Source organism: Paroedura picta, chromosome 4 (assembly GCF_049243985.1).
Source record: "Paroedura picta isolate Pp20150507F chromosome 4, Ppicta_v3.0, whole genome shotgun sequence".
NCBI classification, from domain to species: domain Eukaryota; kingdom Metazoa; phylum Chordata; class Lepidosauria; order Squamata; family Gekkonidae; genus Paroedura; species Paroedura picta.
The window spans coordinates 76,895,747-76,917,768 of record NC_135372.1 but is presented as its reverse complement, the minus strand read 5'-3'; the positions used below and the strand labels follow the sequence as shown (position 1 = coordinate 76,917,768).

Below are 22,022 nucleotides of genomic sequence, written 5' to 3'. Positions count from 1 at the left end.
TCCTCTTCCTCTTCTTCCTCTTCCTCCTCTTCCTCCTCTTCCTCTTCTTCCTCTTCTTCCTCCTCTTCTTCTTCTTCTTCTTCTTCTTGTAGCAAACCAGTGAAATGCCCATGACATTTCTTACCAGGAATCCTAATTTGCCACTTGGCAACCACAGATGCTATAGATCAGGGGTAGTCAACCTGTGGTCCTCCAGATGTTCATGGACTACAATTCCCATGAGGCTCATGGGAATTGTAGTCCATGGACATCTGGAGGACCACAGGTTGACTACCCCTGCATAGATTACCACCCACAAAACTGTTTAGGAACCTAGTAGATACCATGAAAAATGAGTTCCCATAATGCATTTTTATTTTCATAAATATAATAGATATAAGAAACCCTGATTTTAACACAGATGCACCGGATACATTTATTTTATTTTCCATTCATAGTTCTATGTATATAGCATGATACAAGCCTGCCCTTCTGCTCCAAATTTCAGGCTGTGTCCTCAGTGTTTCTAAATAGCAGTTTTCATCAACTGACCATTTTTTCTTTTCAAATGCAAAATGTAGCAGTAATATTCTAATTTCTTTAAAGATACTAAACAGTTGGTCATAGGCTAGGATACTGAAATTCAAGTCCTACCTCAGTGGTGGTCTTGTTCCATTCCATGGGGTTAATCGCTAGCCCTCCAATGTATTTTTCCTGTGGGAAATATGAATCACAGTTAGAAATGTTGTGAATTTCACTGCCAATATATTTGACTGTTGAACTTAATACGTTCAAAGGTGTCAGTCATCTGTGAGTCAATAACTTGGTCTGTTCAGTTCCTTCTGAACATTGTAGATGCCCCCTGATCCAGTTTGCATCAGGTTTTTCCCAAACTGACCATGTGTAAACATATTGCTAATTCAAATTCAACAGCATCACTAAGAACCATTTGAACACCAAAGTGCAAGATTTTATTGAAACACAGCATTTCTCTATGACTGTATCTTTTTCAAATGATCTAATTGTCTATTTAAGCAACTGCCTGCTGAGCAGAGAAATTGAGCAATTAAGAAATACCTTGAAACAACCTGCTGAACATCCATGAATAGATAGACAAACTATTGGATTAATTGTAAAAAAAAAATCATATCTCTATACACAACCCAAAAAGAGGATACAAGCCAAACTGATGAGTGTTTGAGCAGCCTTAATCATACTACCTCACAAAGTCATTGTGAAGATGAAACTATTTTTTAAGTAAGGTTTGTATGCTTCAAGTCAGCCAAATATTTGGATACTGAAATCTGGTGACTGGAGCCATGAATGGACACGATAGATCTTTCTACATACCTGAAAAGGCCCCATGTTTGCATAAAAATATGAAATCTAAACAATACACTGAGGAGGGTTTTATTTTATTTTTTAATGGTAAAAGGAGTGCCAATAACTGTTGCTAGGGAAACACAGTATTCCCGATTTCAGTTGCTGAGATTAAACGGTAGAGGAAAGGGAAGGGCCCTTTCCAGGGCAGAGTCGGCACTTACTTTGTTTATTCTGTTGTGGATCCTGCTGAATCCAGATCGATTTGAACTTGGGTCTTCCTCTCCCCCCCCCCTCCAATTGAAACAGAAATGCATTCTGCACATAGTTAGGGAAGCTCAGAAGGGGAGGGGGTAACCAAGCGCAGCAGGCACTTCTTTCTTTCTTTTCTTGAACGGCAGGGAGGGGGGGAGGATTGGAGACACCAGAGGAGGGGAAAAAAACTAAGAGGCAAATCTCTACTGAGAGAAGTTTAGGCTTCTGGAGCTTCTGCTGAGAAAAGCTAGGGCTTTCCCTTTAAGGCAAGTTAGGACTCCGCTTTAAGGAAACCAGGAACTGACACCCTGGCCAATCAGGGCTTCTCTACCACAACAAATTCGAAGCAGGCAGAGCTCCACATCCTTCTCAATCTGCTTCTTCAAATATTGAGGGTTATTGTCTACTCCAGGATATTGCAGGATAAAGGTAGGGTCACTCCAGATCAATCATGCTTGTTGCAGAGGGAAAATGTAAATCGGACAAAATCAAAATGGAAATCATATTCAGGGAAGATGGCAGGGACTGAATCGACCTGGGATTGGAATAAAAACCCCGTGCAGACTACACCCAGGTTTATTCTGCCTTTTAAAGGAGAACTCTTTGGGGTCAGGCAATGGCTAAAGTTGCCAGCTCTAGACTGGCATATTCCTAGAGATTTTGTGGTGAACTCTGAGGAGTGCAGAGTTTGAGGGAAGGAGAGGCCTCCACAGAATCTACTTTCCAACGCATCCATTTTCTCCAGGGAGACAGATCTATTGTTGTCTGGAATTCAGTCATAATTCTTGGAGATTTCTAGGCCCTACATTAAGGGTGGCAGCTCTAGGCCTGGCAGCACTTGCTTGGTGAATTGATATCACCCAACTTTCATGACTCAATTAGACTTGGTTGATTTATTCAACAGCAGTTCCCTATGTAAGCCAGTGTAATGTAGTGGTGAGAGCTTCAGAGTAGAGTGTTGGAGAACCAGATTCAAATCTTGGTCTTGCTGTGGAAGCTGACTGGGCGAAAGTACAACAAAACAAAATCAGAGTCCAGTGGCACCTTTAAGACTAGCAAGTAGTCACATACTTTCAACCTATCCTATCTCACAGGGTTCTTGGGCAGATAAAAAGGAGAGAATAGCATAATCTGCTTGCTTTGTTCCCCACAAAGAAAGAATGTTGTTTTCCTAGACAGAGGCTGCAGAGGTGGGGAAGGGCACAGAAAACTGAAGACAGAAAGGCAGATAAGGGTAGCTTGATTGTCGAATGGGAAGGAGATCGAATTGCCAGTTCCAGGTTGGGAAATTCCTGGATATGTGAGGAATGGAGCCTAGAGAGGGTGGAGTTTGAGGAGTAGAGGGACTTCAAACAAATATATTGCCACAAACTCTGTCCTCCAAAGCAGCCATTTCCTCCATACTTTTGCTAACCTACCAGTGAGGACTGAAGATTACCCAGAATTACAACAGCTCCCTGGATGACAGAATTCAGTTTTCCTGGAGAAAATGGCTGCTTTGGAGGGTGGAGTCTATGCTGAGCCAGCTTGATGTAGTGGTTAGGAGTGCAGACTTCTAATATGGCAAGCCGGGTTTGATTCCCCGCTCCTTCTCCACATGAAACCAGCTGGGTGACCCTGGGCTTTCCACAGCACTGATAAAGCTGGGAGCACTGTTGTCACGACTGCTGCTATGTGTCTGAGGGAGCAGGTGGGAGATTGGTAGAGTGATGGAGCAGAAGGAGTGATGGGGTTGGGTGTAGAAAGAGACAGAGTGATAGGTGGGGCAGAAAGAGTGAGATACAGAATGATGAGGTGAGGAGGCAGAAACAGTCAGAGAGAGTGATGGCATGGGGCTGAAAGTAAAAGTGAGGAGGGAAGGAAGCAGAAAAAGAGGGAGTCATGGAGGAGAGGAAGTAACAGGCATGGAGGAAAAAGAGAGAAGAAAAGGGATGCCAGGAGAGAGAAAGTGTGAGAAAAGTAAGGGAGAGAGGAGGAACCAAAAATAAGGGAATGGGATAGCTGCTCCCATTAATTTCTTGCTGGTCCCCACTTGTAAATAACTACTGAACCCAAATATTTTGGTTTGCTTTAAACTTGATAAATGTTGGGTGCCTACCTTTAGATGAATCTCTGTCCCTTGTCTGTAATCATTAGTGAGAAGCATGATGCAGTTAGACAGATATCTTACCACTGGGCTACACTAACAGACACGAATGTTCTCTACAGAGAAGATGCACATCAATAGGCAAAATCTACAATTTGTCATCATGCCCAGACTTGTTACGTGTCATTATGTGGAAACGAGTTTGACTGGGCCTCATTCCTGAAGGTCAATGCCAAGGTTACTTTACTTGTTTTTGTGGATAGTCACTAGAAGAGTTGCCTTGACCAAATAACTGGTGCATGATGCCATCCCTGTTTTTTAAAGCCAACAATGTTTTTAAAGCCCTTTTTTAAAGCCCTCGTATAGCCCACAATGTGTCTCTCGTCTCTAGCCGGCTTGTTAAGCTCCCATGCCTTTTTCTGTAGCTGCTAGTGGCTCCCTCTAACTTCTAATAATACAAACATAAAGGTTAAAAATAGCTACTACAAGAAAATCCAGGTCAGATGGGGGCGGGGAGCAACAGTGCTTTAATTACTCACTTTTATACGTTGATCATACAACTGCTCTCATTCAAATTCTGCACTTACATAGGGTTGGATCCAAAGAATTCTGCTCTCATAACAGCATTTACACTGGCCGAGGGCACTTCCTGTTGTATTTTCCCAAACTGACACATAAAGAGATACATTTACAGTACTACAGAAGTACAAATCTGTTTGGTGGTAGAAAGTGCCATCAAGTCAGAGCTGACTTTTAGCAACCCTGTAGAGTTTCAAGGCAAGAGACATTCATAGTTAAAAATCTGTACATAACACATTTAATAATTGTACATTCAAATACCTTCATGATTTAGTATCACTAATTTCCATATATCAAAAGATAGGAGACCAAACTTTATTTCAATCTTATTTCTGATTATTTTTGATATGCAACACAGTCATCTTAATTAACGTAAACAAATCTTGCATTTTATTTATTCACTTAACATTTCTTCAGGAAAATATATAATTTCTAATATCTAACAGAGCAACCACCAGTAGATTCAAAAGTACTCTCCAATTCTTCTTAAACTACAATACAATTTAACAACAATGTTTCAGGTATACCAGGTCAATCTACCTTAGCCCACCAAGGAGGCCTAGGATTAATGTGCAGAGACAAACAGTAACAAACCACTTCTGAATGTCTCTTGCCTTGAAAGCCTGTGGAGTTGCCATGAGTCAGCTGAACTTTATGGCAAAAATAAGCAAAACCTGAGAACAGTGATGACTTTGTAAACAAAAAATTCCAATTAGCAGAGTAATTTATATTTCACACACACAGAGTAATTTGGGAAAAGGAGAACCACATACGCCACCCTTGGAAGAAGAGCAGGATGAAAGCACACTAGGCAAATTTCTGATTTTATTGTGCTACTTCAGACCAACACGGCTACTCATTTGAATCTAGGCAAATAGCTGTTATTTATTTATTTATTTATTTATTTATTTATAGTTGAATTTATATACCGTCGTTCACCAAAAGGTCTCATGGCGGTTCACAATAAAATATAAAATCACAGTAAAATCACATAAAACCCCATAAATACCCCATTATTGCAATAAAAAGATGGCATTCTATTCTGTAACTCTCCCCACTTTCTCCACTTGTTCAGAGAGAGGTCAGACATTCATTCCATAAGAGGGAGAGGAGAGAAAAACTGGCCGTTGGATTAGGGATCTTGGATGGAACCCGGGCTCCTTTTAGGATTTCATTGGCTTCCATTCAGTTTTACTTCTACACAATAGACCTCAAATGCTTTCCTTAATTCAAAGGAAACTAAAACTTGCAATACTGCCAGTTGATTTCTCAACACTTTGAGAAGTGATTAGTGTATTGCTATAATCTACAATCTTATATTTGTTACAACTAAACTGGGAGATCTTTTCAATGCAGATTATATGCCCTAGGTTTAATGCTGTGAAGAAATGGTTCGTCCCTACAGTATCAGTGCATTTGTATTCCACCCAGATTAGGTATTTCTCTGATCTTTTCTAAATGTGCTTTGCTCTGAAGGATTGGGAAAGACTGCAGCAAAGCCAGGATGGCTGTCATGTAGACAGGAAAGTTCATTTTTTCCTTGACCTGTCCATATGGCAGCAGCCATTTCCCTCACCATCATTAGGAGACTTATAGACAAAAAAGTGGATGTTGAATACTGTTATAGCAGAGTGTGCCAGATTTTCTGGATGCCCAGCTTTCATTTTTTAAAGTATGTCTTTCTCCTACAGTTTCCAACTCTAGTTTGAAAGGTTTCTGATTATTTGGTGATGGAGCTGAGGAGGAATTTCAGCAGGGTATAATGTCATACAGTCCACCATTCAAAGCAACCATTTTCTTCAGGGAAACTGTAGTCTGTAGATCAGTTGTAATTTCCAGAAGATCCCCAGACCTCACCTGGAGGCTGGAAATTCTACTTTCCCCTTACAATGAAAGTGGCTTGATTCAGAAAACCTGAGTCAGATATTGTTTAACAATAACATTCTGATTGAGGGGGGGACTTGGTGGAACAGGGAGTTGACCTACTGAGAGATAAGGGGCTGGAAAATATGGGGAAATCTGGCATGTGGAAATCCTATTGCTGTGGAACTGTACCAGCAACTCTAGCACCAATGGCAAAGCCACACACACCTCTGCCTCTGTGTGGAAAGCTCTGCTTTCTCAACTTTTTTACCACTGAGAACCCCCTGAAACTTATTTCAGGCTTTGAGAAACCTCAGAAGTAGCACAATCATGCTGAATATGGTTGGGAAGTATAGCTGTGTACATGCCCACCTGCGACCCCTCCCCTTCCCACCCCCTCCAGGCCCATTACTGGCCATTTTGGGAGGGTAAAAACAGGTCTACGTGACCATATATAGTAACTAGGGGCCAAGCCCATTGCATTCAGGAATACAATGTGTGCTAGATTGTGGGGGGTGGGGTGGAAGAACTCTGTGGACAGCCTCTCCCTCCCCCCAGGATTTTGAAAGGCTGCAGGCAGGGAACTCACTGGCAAGGGCAGCTCTCACACGACAGAAATTTGCAGCCTCCAAGCATTGGAGGGAAGTGGAAGGAGGAAGGGTTGGTCATGGGTGGGGGATGGAAGGTGATTGGCTGACTACTGGACAGACAGGCAAGTCAGTTGGAGGAGGAAGCATTCAGGAGTGGGACAACCGCCATGAGTGGGTGTTAAGCGCTGAGTGGCACAAGCCATGAGACACACTCCTCCTCCAAGGCCTTACCAGAAATATTAAGTGGAACAGATATTCCTCTATAAATGTCTAGAACATTTTAAAAATATATTAAAATTAATTAACTCCCATCCATTTAGGAAACCTTCCCAGGGTCATCAAGAAACCCTAGGGTTTCATTTACCTTTCTTTTCCCGCAGTAGCAGGGTGGAGGGGGAGAGGAGGGAGCAGCCTCACAGAGAAGAGGAAAGTAAATCCAAGAGGCAAATCTCTGCTGAGAGAAGTGTGGGCTTTTGGAGTGCAGTCACTTTAAAACAAATCCCAAAATGAAGGCAAAAATAAGTCTTGCAAGGGGATGGCAACCAGGAACCAGGCAGTCTTTGAACTGACACCTTGACCAATCAGCAACAGACTGCTTCGCTATGTCAGAGTTGGAGAAGCCATGGAGAAAGTTTATCCAGCAAAATGCAGAAATTGTAATACTGGGGCTCTCAGAGTAGATTCCTCAACTATAGTAAGCTATATCTGCTCTTGAATATTGCAGAAGAAGTGTTGGTTCTTATATGCCACTTTTCTCTACCCGATGGAGTCTAAAAGTGACTTACATTCACCTTCCTTTCCTCCCCCCAGAACCGTAACCCCCACAACTGTAACTTGCTCTACACAGGCCTGCCTTTGTCCTTGATGTGGAAATTGCAGCTGGTGCAGAATGCAGCTGCTAGGGTCCTCACAAGAACATCTTGGAGAACCCATATCCAGCCTGTGCTGAGGCAGCTGCATTGATTGCCAGTTACTGACTGGATCAGGTTCAAGGTTTTGGTTTTAACCTTTAATCCCTTCACAGTCTGGTCCCCACATATCTGAGGGACTGCTTGTCGCCTTATGCCCCCCCCCCGCAAGGCCTTGCACTCTGTAGGTACTGACTTGTTGGTGATTCCCAGCCCTAGAGAAGCACGCCTGGCCTGGACCATGGCCAGGGCATTTTTGGTCCTGGCCACGACCTGGTGGAATGAGCTCCCAGGTGAGCTGCGGGACCTGTGGGAGCTTTCTGCGTTCTGCAGGGCCTACAAGATGCAGTTCTTCCTCCGGGTCTAAGGTTGAGGCCAGGACAGTGAGGAAGATCATCGTTCCCCACTTTTGGGTGCCCTCTGGGTACACTTTCAAGTGCTAGTGCTATTGTTTTCTAGCATTGGGCCATGTAACATCAATGGCCCCCTCCTAGCCCACATGATTATATATTGGTAGGAGGGTAGGGTTAGGTTTCGCTATCTGTGCTTTTTTGTTATTCTTGGATATCCTGTTATTAATGAGGTTTTATCTGTTTTTTTTATGATGGACCATTGTAACCCGCCACGAGCTGGCTTCAGGAGTAGCAGGGAATGAATCACATAATAAATAATCACATAACAGACACCCTGTGAGGGTGAGAGAGCTCTGATATTACTGCTCAGTCAGAACAGCTTTGTCAGTGCTGTGGCAAGCCCAAGGTCATCCAGCTGGCTGCATGTGGAGGAGTCAAGGAATCAAACCTGGCTCACCAGATTAGAAGTCAGCACTCCTAACCATTACACCAACCTGGTAAGGAAAAGGTAGTGTCACTGTGGATCAATCATAGATGTTGCAGAGGGAAAATTTAAAGCACTACATATCAAAATGGATATTGAATAACGTGTAGATGACTTTCTTTAATTCGGGGTCAACGGGGATAAAAATTCCATTGCAGATTCTACCCTGGAATTCCAGCTCCAAATAATGTCCTGTTCATTGGTAAACCCACACTGCATGTAACCAATAAGCTCAACATTAATAAAAAAAAAACATGATCTGTGTGACAAAGAACTTTTAAAGAAAATTATGTTATTTCAGAGTAACTGTAGAACCCCATGAAGCTTATAGCAACAAAAGGATATGCATTTCATATACCTCACTGTAATTGCATTCCCATTATAATTCTGCAGTTAGTTGCTATGAGCTCTGATCATGACAACATGCCAGCTTTTATATGGGATTGAAGCCTGCCTAATTTTAGCAAATTGAGAGCTGCACAAAGGAAAAGAGATAACGACCATGTTGTTATTTTTCATTAGAGAATTGCTATATTAAGAGGATGTGATCCAGCTGTGTTTGTTTAAATAAAAGTGTGATTTGAATACCTCCTATAGCTCTGCTCCTGCCAATGAATAAAAGATAAAATGCAGTGCTCCTTAGATGCAAGGCTTCGAGTTCTAGCTGACTCAGAGATTTATTGTTTAACATAAGGAAGTGAAAAGCTTGTTGAGCAGACCACACACAGGGCTCTTTTGTGTATTGTTTCAAGCCATACTGCTAATAGATTTGTTCCACTAAGGCTCCCAGCAATTCAGCTGTGCTAAAATGCTCCACTTAACTGTGAGAAAAAAATAAAAATAAGTAATTGTCTCTAAATAGCAAACTGCAATTTAGATCGAGGCCGCAAGTAAGATAAACAGGAAGCAATGCAGTTAAAAAGCTGCACTGAATCATGCTTACGATAATGAAATTAAACCTTTACTTCCTCAAAGCTTCCTTTAATGTGGCTCTCAGTTCCTGGGACTTAGGCAGCTACCAGGATACAATCTATATAGAGCATTATTTGAACTGCATTCCATCTCTCAGACTTGGATTTCATTAAGCAGTTGAAAGAATGACGGTTGACCTAAAAGGATCTTGGAGAAGTAATGCTCCTCATGGCTTAACCATAATTAAGGAATTGGGACAAAGTCCACTCTGTTTTATCACATCTTTTCTGGTGTAGAAAGTCTTCTCTCCAGTCACAGCAAGCCAGTGTTCATTATGACAGCTGCAGCAAAGTTAACTACTTCTTGAGCAAATGTTTTAGATGGGGTCCATACAGGAAAGATCCTCTCATCTGCTCCTGAATTCTAAAATAATGGGAAATGTTACATGGCCCCCAATAGCTCACAAAATATTATGAAACATTTCTTATTCTTGAAGGGCATGGATTCACTGACAAGTAGATTTCGCCTATTTCTGAAGAATTGTAAGCTTTGCATCCAGTTTATTAGAGACTGGATAGGGAAGTTTGTGACTGATGGATTATTTGGGGATGGGAGTAACTGTTAGAGAAGAAACTGCATGCTATAGAACAGCGGTCCGCAAGCTATCGCTTGCAGCGGACCGCTGTGGCGTAGTGGGTGGAGAGGGTGGCCAGGGAGCCTGCACATGCGCGTTCGCGCTGCCGCCATGCCGGTGGCCGCGGCTCCCCCTCCCGGCCCCTCCCGGCCGCGAGCAAATTGGCCGCTAAAGCGACCGATTAGCTTGTGGCTCTGCAAGCTTCTCTTCCCTCCCCTCCCGAAGCGAGAAGCTTGCCGGGCCGCGAGCTAATTGGCTGCTTTGGCTGCCGATTTGCTCGCGGCCTAGCGAGCTTCTCGCTTCGGGGGGGAGGGAAGAAGGAGCCGCGGCCCAGTGCCGAGGCCTTCACGGCCCGGTACCGGGCCGCAGCTCGCGGGTTGGGGACCACTGCTATAGAAGAATCTGAAAACTACATTGTGTAGCATGAATTGTGTTAGCATGAAGGTGTCCTATGCTAATTCTTTTTTTTTTTTAATATTTGCTATTGAAAAAGTTACCCCTTATATGATATTGTTTACCAACCCCTTCCCCCTAATAGCTCTTGGGCTTTTGGGGAGGGAAATACTAACATGCAATTTTTAATTTAGGATATATTTCAACTCAACATTGTTCACATGGCAAGAAAGAGAGAGTTAAGATTCAGAGGAAGAGCAGCTTTAAGAGGGCAGTTTGGAGCTGGGAAAGGGTTAATCAGCTTTTATCCATGCACCCTTCTTCTGCTCAGATGTGGCCTGCCTTAGGCTGCTCTGGATTTTTTTTTAATCTCTATACAAAAATAATTGCAGAACACCATGCAACTTCAGTTCATATCTCCATTCAGTCAACAGAAAGAAAGAGGCCTTGCATTGCCACAGAACTACAAGACCTGAGCTAGCACAGCAACTTTCACAGCAAAAATATCTTGCTTCTGCAACTTTGCAGACAGCTTTTTAAAAACCTTGTGTAAGATGAGCCTTCATAAATGGAGAGCAAAGGGAGCACAAATCTCTACTTAAGATTTCTTCCAACATTCAGGCTGTGATGGAATAAGAATTCCAAGAGGCTATCTTAAAACAGTGTTCTGAGAGACTGTCCTAAACCCACTCTTCTTTACGAGATGTGGGACAACAGCTTAGTTACTGTTTTTCCTCACATGATCACCCATCTGTGGGGTGTGTTCCTTGGGACCTTAATTTGCACCGTAGCAAAACCTGCAGTGCCAATTTTCTCTGTCCTCCCTGCCCTGTGAGGATTGAGGGTGGGCACCTACTTTCCTTGGTTGTGTCTAAAGGTACATTCAGGGAGAGTATCCCCTGGCTCAGATTAGAAGGATATGGAAATAAAAGGTTTAACAATTAAGGTTAAGGTGTACACCATCTGATATGTCTTCCCAAAGTGATTGCTGACTTTCTGTGGAAGTCAGTTCTGCCACTGAATAAATGTGTTCCGTGTACAGGAAAGAATTTGTGGGTGTTTTAGAAATTTATTTTAGGAGTTTTCATCAAGGTCATGTGCCTCAATGGTTCTGCTCTCTCCGATAAGCCACGCTGTCTTAGATTCCAACCCAACAAAAACAGGTTCAAGAAGGAGCTGGCTGGGAATATGGATACTGGATACGGCTTTATTATGCCTGGCTTCAGCAGCATATCCAAGGCAACGGGGCTGGGGAAACAGGGGGAGGAAATGTGAAACCAAGGAAGGTATTGACTGAGTTATGGAGTGTGTGTATGTGTGTGGGGGAAGCAGACTACAGAGGAGGAGGAAAAATGCTTGAAATGTCTGCAAAATGTAACTCAATTATCGGAGATCAGCCATAACAAGGGGGGGAGGGAATCACATAAGACTGTATGAGCTATAAGTATCAAACAGTTACATTTACTGCATTTATAAACAGATATCTTTTGGCAGGAGTATCAAAGAGGCCTCCACAAGGCATGAGATTCTGGGCTCAAATCCATTCACTCTGTGAATTAATTGACTTGGTTTGAACTCTGCTGTTTTCAGTTGGAGAATTCACTGTGAACATGTTGTACATATCTCAGATATCAAATAGCAAATGTTCTGAAGCCAGACACTGAAAGGGAGCCAGATTTTTTTTCATTAATCAGGACTGTATGCTTTCTGAGAAAAGGAAAGAGGACAACACCAAGCGCAATAAGGAAAACATCCTTCCTATTTCTGTTTCCACCCATTTTCCAGTGAATATTTTTAGTCTACATTTGTATTGCTGCAGTAGCTTTGTATAAAAACCCACATGAACCTCAAATGTGATTGCTTTGTGGAATGTGTCTTTCATGTGTAGGCTTAAAAATCACATATAATCAGGGATTTTGAAGAGAAAAACATATCAGTGTGACAGGCTGTCAAGTCACTTATAACATGGTGAACCAATAAATTAATGACTATTAAAACATCCTATTTTTAACAATTTTGTTCAGATCTTGCAAACTCAATACTGTGGCTTGCTTTACAAAGTGAATCTGTCTCTTGTTGAGTCTTCTAATCTTTGGTGTCTTTTACTTTTCCTAGCATTATTGTCTTTTCTAGTGAGGCTTGGCTTCTCATAATGTGAGCAAAGCATGACAGCCTCAGTTCAGTTATTTTAGCTTCTAGTGAGAATTCAGTCTTGATTTGATTTAGAAGGTACTTATTTGTCTCCTTGGCAGTCCATGGTGTCCATAAAACTCTCCAATCTCACATTTCAAGTAAATCACATTTCTTTCTGTTTGTTTTCTTCATTTTCCAACAAATAATGGGGGAAATATCTGGGAAGAATGGGACCAAATCCTGCTCTTTTAAGCCTCTGGACTTCATTTGTACTTCTTTATTTTATCAAGATGCTACCTTTCAGTAAAGGACACAGCAAATAATCTCCGGATGGATCATTTGTAGACATTCTATGCTATCATAGGCTATGAGTACACTCTTGCATATTCATTTTTATCATTGATTTATTATGGCTATTTGCTGCAACTGCCTAACAAAAAAGTTACTTCTTGATAGGGGTGTGCATTCAGACTTACCAGAGATGAAAATACACCTGACAAATATTTAGCATCCCAACAATATCTGAGAATATTGGGTAATAAATATTCCAGATTAACTGGAAAGATTGGGACCTAGTATTTTCTGGGATCTGTTCTCCCCCCTTGTTTTTCCTTTGTTTTGAAGTCTTCCAGGGGGTTCTATTGGTGTGCCAGGGGACTTGTGTCAGTTTCAAGTGTATTATTCAGTTTCAAGTGGTTCCCCCTCTCCCTATACTGGAGTTTCTTTGTGTTGCATTTGCATTTTTCCAGTGTTACACAATACTTGCCAAAGCCCACCACCTGGCTTGGATTTCTTTTGCTGTGATTCTCTGGTTTGATGTCAATCCTGTTAAGTTTGCATTGCCACAAGGACCCTGGGCTTCTGCACTTTGCAATTGATTTTTGATTCACCAGGTAAATCAAGTGAAAAACTGTTGGCTTGTTTCTTTGATGACACTATTACAAACCAGATAGTTTCAGATTAATATGAAACACTGGGGAATCTAGGCGCTTACATTAAAGATCTCAACCCCTGGCTGATTTTGACAATCCTGTGGCAAGCAACATTGCTTGGTTATTTAGCTAATTCTTTTCATCCCTGATTGACAAACTATGTTTCTATGCCACTATGATGCCTTTCTGCACAGGCCATGTGGTTAACCATGATGATATAACCATCATTCAGCATGAAATGCATTCTTTCACTTTGTATGCAAAGATGAACTTGACATGCAGTAGAGCAAAGCCCAGATGCCAACTATTATCAGACTCCTGTAGTTATTGATCTTAATAAAGCAATGAAGGTTGTCCAAAGATTCTTTGTTAAGTAAAAAGTTCTGAAAGCTGTCCTTCTATTTAATACTATATCTCAGACTAGATTTTGTGTGCAGTAGCCCAGCAATATGGAAGAATTCCTCAGAATATTTTCCTGCTGAGGTAGAGTTTAGCTTTAGGCAAACTTAACCATCTCTGACAGGAGCAAACTATGCGATAAAATAAATTTCTGATCTTCATATCAATATCTGTAAGACAGAGAGGCCTCTGAGAATGCAAAAGTTATCCACCTGAGCCCAGCTGGAATGGACTTTGATTTGACCCTTATGTGACCCTTATGCATGCAGCTGATTATAAGAAAGGTCAGATTCTAAAGTTTACTATTTTCAGAACAGATGTTTAAACAGTTGAAAGCATCTGGAAGAAGATCCAATTCTTCAACTTCAAAGTAATTAAATCAATTGCTGTACGAAGAACTCCAAGGCCGAACCAAGAATTTGATTTGAGGCTGAAATATACACTATTTACAGAGCAACCTTAAGGGTGGGGGTTGCAATTGGCACCAGAAGCTAAGTAAATGCCCATATTTACACCGTCACAAGGGTTCACACCATCACTTTGCCAGCATGCAGATGCAGTGCAGTTGTGCTGATAGAAGTGCATGGTGCAGCCCTTCCCACCATACTTACCCAGGAGCCATCCTTTTATCCTCCAGTCAGGTGGCCAACAGGTGGTTGAGGCTGGATGCTGTGAAGACCTGGATTTTATGGATGCTGCCTGGAAACGTGGCCACAAGGTCCATGAAGATGCCCTTGTGGTCACAGAATGCTGGTACATTCAGGCTGTAGAATGGGATGAGGAGACCTGGAATGAATTCACACCAAGGCCAAGTCAAGTATAGAAGATATTTTAAGTAAAAGATGTTTTAAGTCACATTATGAAGCATAGGGTGGCAAACATAAATAGCCGTGACTCTAGAGCAGCCTTTCTCAAGTTTCTCAACTTAAAAAATGCTTGAAACATTCTTCTGACTTTGAGAAACCCCAAAAGTGGTTCACTTGTACAGAATATGTTGGAAAGCATAGCTGTGTACACACCCACCAAGAGCCCGTCCTCTTCACACTCCCTCCAGACCAATCATTGGTGGGGGGGGATTTACATGACCATATATAGTCATATCACCCGATAAATGTTTAGCAAATGGAAAAATATATTAAAATTAATTAACTCCCACCCATTTAGGAAACCCTCTCAGGGCTCTCAAGAAACCCTGGCTGAGAAAATCTGCTGTAGGGTAAAACAGTAAACTCTAACTAGGGAGGACCTGCCCTTAGAGCTGACAGGCCTTCAAAGTCTAAAACTAGCTAAAATATGAATTTTTACCAAGAAGGGTTTATGGGTTCAGCTGTCAGACCAACAGGGTGCCTCCCCTCCATAAAATTGAGGGGCCTGGGACCTAAAACACTGGGCACTTATAGCCTGAGAGGTTCAACTTCAGTAATCAGATAGCCTATTGATGTGCCCAAAATGACTATTAAGATGGCCATTTGCCCTGATGGATATCAGCTGAATCGGATCAGTGCAGAGCTGTCAAGAAGTCTTGTAGAACTCTTTCTTAAAGATGCAGGACAGAGATGGTCACTGCTATGCCATCCCAACACAGCACTGGTAGCAAGTGGATGTGGTGAGCCTTTAGCATAGGTGGCATGGGCAGGGGGGGGGATCATTCCACCTGCAGTTGGCTGGGCCTTGTGAAAAGACAGGATAGTGTTGACAATAGTGAAGGGGAGCCACCACCCATGTTTCCACTAAATACTCCTTTGTCAGCTGCTCAGTACCTGTTGGTTGCAGCCCCCTCCTATATGGTAATGCTTATCATAGAATCATAGAGTTGGAAGGGGCCATACAGGCCATCTAGTCCAACCCCCTGCTCAACGCAGGATTAGCCCTAAGCATCCTAAAGCATCCAAGAAAAGTGTGTATCCAACCTTTGCTTGAAGACTGCCAGTGAGGGGGAACTCACCACCTCCTTAGGCAGCCTATTCCACTGCTGAACTACTCTGACTGTGAAATTTTTTTTCCTGATATCTAGCCTATATCGTTGTACTTGAAGTTTAAACCCATTACTGCGTGTCCTCTCCTCTGCAGCCAACGGAAACAGCATCCTGCCCTCCTCCAAGTGACAACCTTTCAAATACTTAAAGAGGGCTATCATGTCCCCTCTCAACCTCCTTTTCTCCAGGCTGAACATTCCCAAGTCCCTCAACCTATCTTCATAGGGCTTGGTCCCTTGGCCCCAGATCATCTTCGTCGCTCTCCTCTGTACCCTTTCAATCTTATGGTTTATGTGGTTGAACCGAACCCATAGTGGTGAGCCAAGAAGCATCTTCCCATGATAGGTCAGCATTGCAACTACATTGGGATGGAATGGCACAGCAGAAATTTCACAGACACCACTGCAGAAGCACCCTTTCCCCTCTAATGGCAACTGTTAACTTCCCCTTTTGGGAGGGGACAGTATCACTGTTGCATGGCAGCAAGCTGCCACAGCATAGGCACAACAGAGGATTGCTCTGCCCAATACCTGAGACTGCTTTTGCCAGGTTTCATGAAATGCAGCGCAAAACAGAAGTACACTCTTCTCAGCCTATTGAACTTAATGAGCTTAGAAGGGTGTAACTCTATGTAGAAGAACTGTTTTTTATATCCTGCTTTTCTCTACCAGAAGGAGGCTCAAAGCTGCTTACAATCACCTTCCCTTCATCTCCCTACAACAGACAGCTTGTGAGGTAGGCTGAGAGAGACATTATTGCTTTCTGAGACTAGTATTATCAGGACTGTGATCAGCTCAAGGTCATCCAGCCGGCTGCATGTGGAAGACTGGGGAATCAAACCTGGCTCACCATATTAGAAGCTGTTGCTTTTAACCACTACACCACACTAGCCCTAGGACTGCACTGAAATTCTTTTTCAGACACATAAAGGGTATACAGTGTTGATCTCAGTGATTAGCAAGTAATATAAAGCTCCTAGATATTCAGATTTGGTATAATTAGTGGAAGCCTGATCATCTGTTTTTGCCAAAGCAACAGAGCAACTGCTTAGTGTAATTCAATACCTTGCTCAGTCCAGGTGATCATACACTGGGAAAGGGGGTAGTATCGTTAATAAATACTTTATAACTTTGGATGATGGTAGTGGTTCTCTGTACCACATAAAGGTAAAGGTATCCCCTGTGCAAGCACCGAGTCATGTCTGACCCTTGGGGTGACGCCCTCCAGCGTTTTCATGGCAGACTCAATACAGGGTAGTTTGCCAGTGCCTTCCCCAGTCATTACCGTTTACCCCCCAGCAAGCTGGGTACTCATTTTACAGACCTCGGAAGGATGGAAGGATGAGTCAACCTTGAGTCGGCTGCTGGGATTGAACTCCCAGCCTCATGGGCAAAGCTTTCAGACGGCTGCCTTACCACTCTGCGCCACAAGAGTCTCATCTGTACCACATAGACCTCCACAATCTTGGACATTGCATTCTAAAAGGAATGCTGGGGGAAGGGAGGCAGTTGGCAAGCAGCTATTCTTCCAGGAGTGTACAAGGCAGTGAACAGTCCCTGTTGTGACCAGGCACTGGAACACAGAAAGGCAAAGCCTCAGAACTTGAAAGGGAAGCTGGGAGGCCTGACCCACCCAGCAGGCAATTCCTCACAAAGGTAATATGATGGCAGTGGTCACCTGAAAGAGAGAGAAAGAAAAGCCTATCCAGGTGTTGGAAAAACTTTGGAGGGTAGAGTAGAACAGGCCTATCTGGCTTATGATCATTATTTGCCCCCCCCCTTCTTTTTTTGCTGTCCCCCCATAGAAAACAAGGGAGTATGGGGGTACCTTTAGGAGGGGCCCATGGAATTGGATACCCTTTTTGAAATTTGGGTGGTCTTTTGAGGAGAGGCACCAGCCACTATGCTGAAACTTTCGTATCCCTATCTAAAAAAAAAGGCATTTAAAGATGTTGCAGTGCCTTTAAATGTGTGCATTAAGCTTTAAACTTTTAAAATGCTGTTATGCTATTTAACTGTGGCTATTTTGTATTCCCAGATTATCCCAATTTGAGGGTATTATCCAGGCTGGGCTATGCTGGGTAAACAAAAATACACCACCCTCTGTATCTGGTTGAAAGAATTCAGCTAGTTTTCTAATTTGTATATAGCTGAATGCACACCCCTTTTCTATTCACTGCTGAGCAAAAGCAGATACTCATAGATATGTATAGTAATGCTTACCATGCTCTTAAACTGAAATTTCTTCCATTATAAATACATTAAAAACAAATTACAATTTGTTCATTATACTAATACTCCCAAACAAATGCACAATATATCAGTATGTCAATTAACTGGTTGACTGGTTGATCTATATCCCTGAATTAGTACCAGTTGGTGCTGACAAGCAGCTTACCTCCATCAGCCAGAATTTTGGAAAAGTTCACCATGGTTCCAGATTTAGCCAGCATTACCCCTGGCTTTATTTTCCTCACCTGGATGTAAAACTGTGCCAAAACCCTCACATGCTGGTCTACTAACTAAGGCATCAGATGACATTTCTTAAAGACATGGGGCATTCCCTATCCGGCTCACCCAGCTATTCAAACAATGATGACCTAACCTGAGAACAGCCTCTCATCATTAGATGACTCATGGTGTCTTCTAATTATCCCTACCTACCTATACTGTAGCAACCTGCATTGTTTCTGGTATACAAGAGAGCTATCCTAGCTTAACTTATGTTATCCCATCTTAGCACAATACTGCCATTCAAAGACTGACATATATCAGCCACATAAAGATTATGACTTTCAGTACAGTGTTAGATGCTATGTTTCCAGTACAGGTTCTAGTAAGAGACAGGACAAAAGTTCTCTCTGTCTCTTTTTTTCTAAGCCATGCATAATTGTATCTCATTTATCTAGATCTATATTTACATAAATCTAATTTATCTAAATTATTTAAGTCATTCTTAGTAACCTGTTTTTAAAAACTCCTCTGAATAGCTTCCATCAAATCCCATGGGCAGCACCAAGGCAACTCCAGTGATTTTCAGTTTCTCACTTATTTATATAAACGTATTAGCAGACAATCAACTGCCTTTTTTAAGATAACTTGCCCCCACAACTTGTATGGGCAGTGGTTGAGGCACTGTAAATAACTCATAAAACCTTTACATGGGTGTGGGTACAGGGCAGGGCTGATTCCTGAAATGGAAAGTTGTCTTCACTCCAAAGTGAGAATGAACTCCGAAATTCAGGAAATCAGCTCTTCTTCATTCACGAATGTTCTTGTACCTCAATGGGGCTCCCTCCAACAACTAAACAGTGGTGCAATACCAAACTGTACAAACAAAGCATCTAGAAATGTGGGGAAAACAAAATGGATACTCCCCTTTTGCCTTTCTACAGAGTATCTGCTGCCACCATCACTGCTACCTCTACAGTGTTCTCAGTTAGGACCTCCAAAATTTGGTTTCCACAGGCTCACTCATGTGCACATTACAAAGTTCAGTTTACTTTCTCTGTTGTTTATCCTTAAACAGCTGCCCTTGTTCTTAATACTGCTTCACTCCTCACCAACCTTCAGCAAAAGCCTGCAGCAGAGAGTAGGGCAGACCACCATACCATCTCCTGCACCTTTCTCATTGATTGCTCCATATAAGACGGCAAGAACCAATAGTAGTCTTGTGCCTTATTTATTTATTATTGGATTTCTTCCCTGCTGCTATTGGTACATAAAAAAGATAAAACCCTACATAAAGGTTAAAATCATTGCCACCCCCCCCCCATTACAAACAAGACCTAGCGGTAAAAAGGGGGGAAAATGACCCCCCCCATCCCTTTCCAGCCATCCCTTACCGGTGCCTCAAGGGAGGGTCCAGGGGTGCCATCAGTCCACTCCTGGTAGAATAGATGTCTAATTTGATGTCTAATTTGGAGGGGCCCCTCAGATCTTCTGTGCTCTGCCCTCAATCAAAGACCTGGTGGAAGAGCTCCATCTTACAGGCCCTTCAGAACCAGGACTGCCACAAATCAATATCCTGGCCTCTAAACTCAGAACTACATTCCTCCGAAGTTAATGTATCTTCATAAAAAGAAATAAACAAAACCTCCACTTCTTCATATTATTATCTTTAATGTCTGCCTTTTTCATTCAGGTAATCCTTCACATGTGAGTAAAATACTATCAAGCAGGAATGTTGGATCCCTCACTATTTCAGGTATCGCAAGGAATATCTGAACATCTGACATTCGGTTTTTCTGCATGTGAATAGCTTGAACATACCTGACTGCATAAAAAGACAACTATGTGCTAACATAATGTTTTGTCACTCTCTCTCTCTAGGATCTTTTACAAACAACTTAAAGTTACATTTCTTTAAAATATAGAGTGCTTAGTTGGAACTTACTACTTTCATATATCTGAGTGCAATATTACTTGCTGTCCAGCAATGGCTACCAAACTGTCTCAATCTAAACTCAATCTAAGCTCAATCCATATTTCTCACAGGAGTTATAATTTTTGCATCACTTATATGCCCACTCACTGTGCCCTCTCTTTTCACCCCCCACTATCAGGTCAAAAGGGAGACACAGACTCTGATTAAATGGTTGGTAATTTATAAGCTAAGTGCTCCCTAAAGTTCTCTTATTTAGGAACGAACAAGACTGTAATTGTTTATGTGGTAAGTAGAAATCACTTTTCCATAGATATTTGACTAGACAGAAAAGACACAGATGGAGATAACAGGAAATAAAGTATTTTATGGTAAATTTTGAGTGTACTGTATCTCTTTGTACTTATCATAGGGAAACTATCTCTGAAGATCACAATTACTTGCAAGGACCATTACATTTAAAATTTAGCAACGTGGTAGTTATAAGGAATGCAAAAGCCCAGTATATTTCACGTGCACACTAGAGATATGGCAACTTTTTGCTCCATTTCAAAAATAACACCAGTTATCACAACAAAACAGCTTGAGGAACCTGTTGCCAGACATTTCAGTTTAATTACTACAACCTTTTTGAGATGGGAATATTTCCAAAAGGATAAAAAACCTGACCTTGAACAAGAAAGTACTGCTAGATAAAGTGACTGAATAGTTTAACAACTAGGAGACAAATATCTCCTTGTAGTTATTTTAAAAATTAAACTTTCTAACACTCTAATTGTATTTTACATGGCAGGTGTCGCTTTACTAAGAACGGCTTCCATTCCTAATATTCTTATAAGTATCAGCACCAGTACCTTACAAGTATCCCAGTTGCTGTTTGAAATCTAATATTAGTTCTACGTTACTGGAAAAAAGAGGAAGCTAAAGGCTTTAACAAAATAAGTTTATATAAATTTGTGCATGGTTATTTCATTATTTTGTATGTGCTTTTCCTGAATGCTAGATAGAAAATCTCTCTCTCTCTCTCTCTCTCTCTTTCTCTCTCTCTCTCTCTCTCTGTGTGTATGTGTATCCTTTAATGTAGAATCAGATGAGAAATAATATTCATCTATTTGTTATTGTTTTAATATAAGGTGCCTGTGGTTAGTTGCTTTTTTGGCCATGGCTAAATGTTATCTGGAAAGTGGAACTCACTCTTGACAACTTCAAATTCCAGATTGTATTGTCCTGGAAATTTCCAGACTAGGTTTATGAATGTTCAAGGCTTTTAAAGTTGAGAATACAGTTATGACCTCTAAACAGCACAGAGGTCAAAGCTGCTTGGTGAAATTCTATGCACCCTCGAACCTGTCTCAGAACACAGCCTCAGTGCCTTGAAGGTTTTATAGGCATTCTACAAAACCTCTCTTTCAAAACTGGCACCTTGAATTTAGATGGTATGGATCTCAGAATCAGCATAATCATACCAGTGATGTGGAAGTCCCAGAGAAAAGTCTAAATGTTGGGAAATAATAATAATAAAACTTAATAAAAATAGCATGATCCTGCTGGTTAGATTATGGAGTCAGATTATAAGAGATACTCCCAATAGATAGGGCATTTTAATCAAATTTTGAGCCAAAATCTAATATTATATATTCCTAATGCAATAGAAAAAAGTTACAATGCTGTAGCAAGAGCAGTCAGACTTAGAGCAGTTGCATAGGGGGAGGACTAAAATTACTACTACTTACTATTACACTATTTTTAAATTTAAGAAATATTTCTGGTATCTGTAAACTACATTTCGCATCTGTACAACTGCGTTCCACAGTATAAATAAAAGGCTAAGGGGTGTAGGGGT

General features: G+C 41.7%; 1 long non-coding RNA gene across 2 annotated transcripts in view; it reads right to left on the bottom strand.

The window, feature by feature from the left end:
* The window catches only part of LOC143835604 (uncharacterized), a 142,569-nt gene that overhangs the window by 7,175 nt on the left and 113,372 nt on the right, over positions 1 to 22,022 (bottom strand). For both annotated transcript variants that reach the window (XR_013230240.1, XR_013230241.1), the window contains exons 4-5: positions 14,432 to 14,606; positions 634 to 693 (exon numbers count right to left, since the gene is read on the bottom strand). This is a non-coding gene — a long non-coding RNA (uncharacterized LOC143835604). The remainder of the gene's footprint in view (positions 1 to 633; positions 694 to 14,431; positions 14,607 to 22,022) is intronic.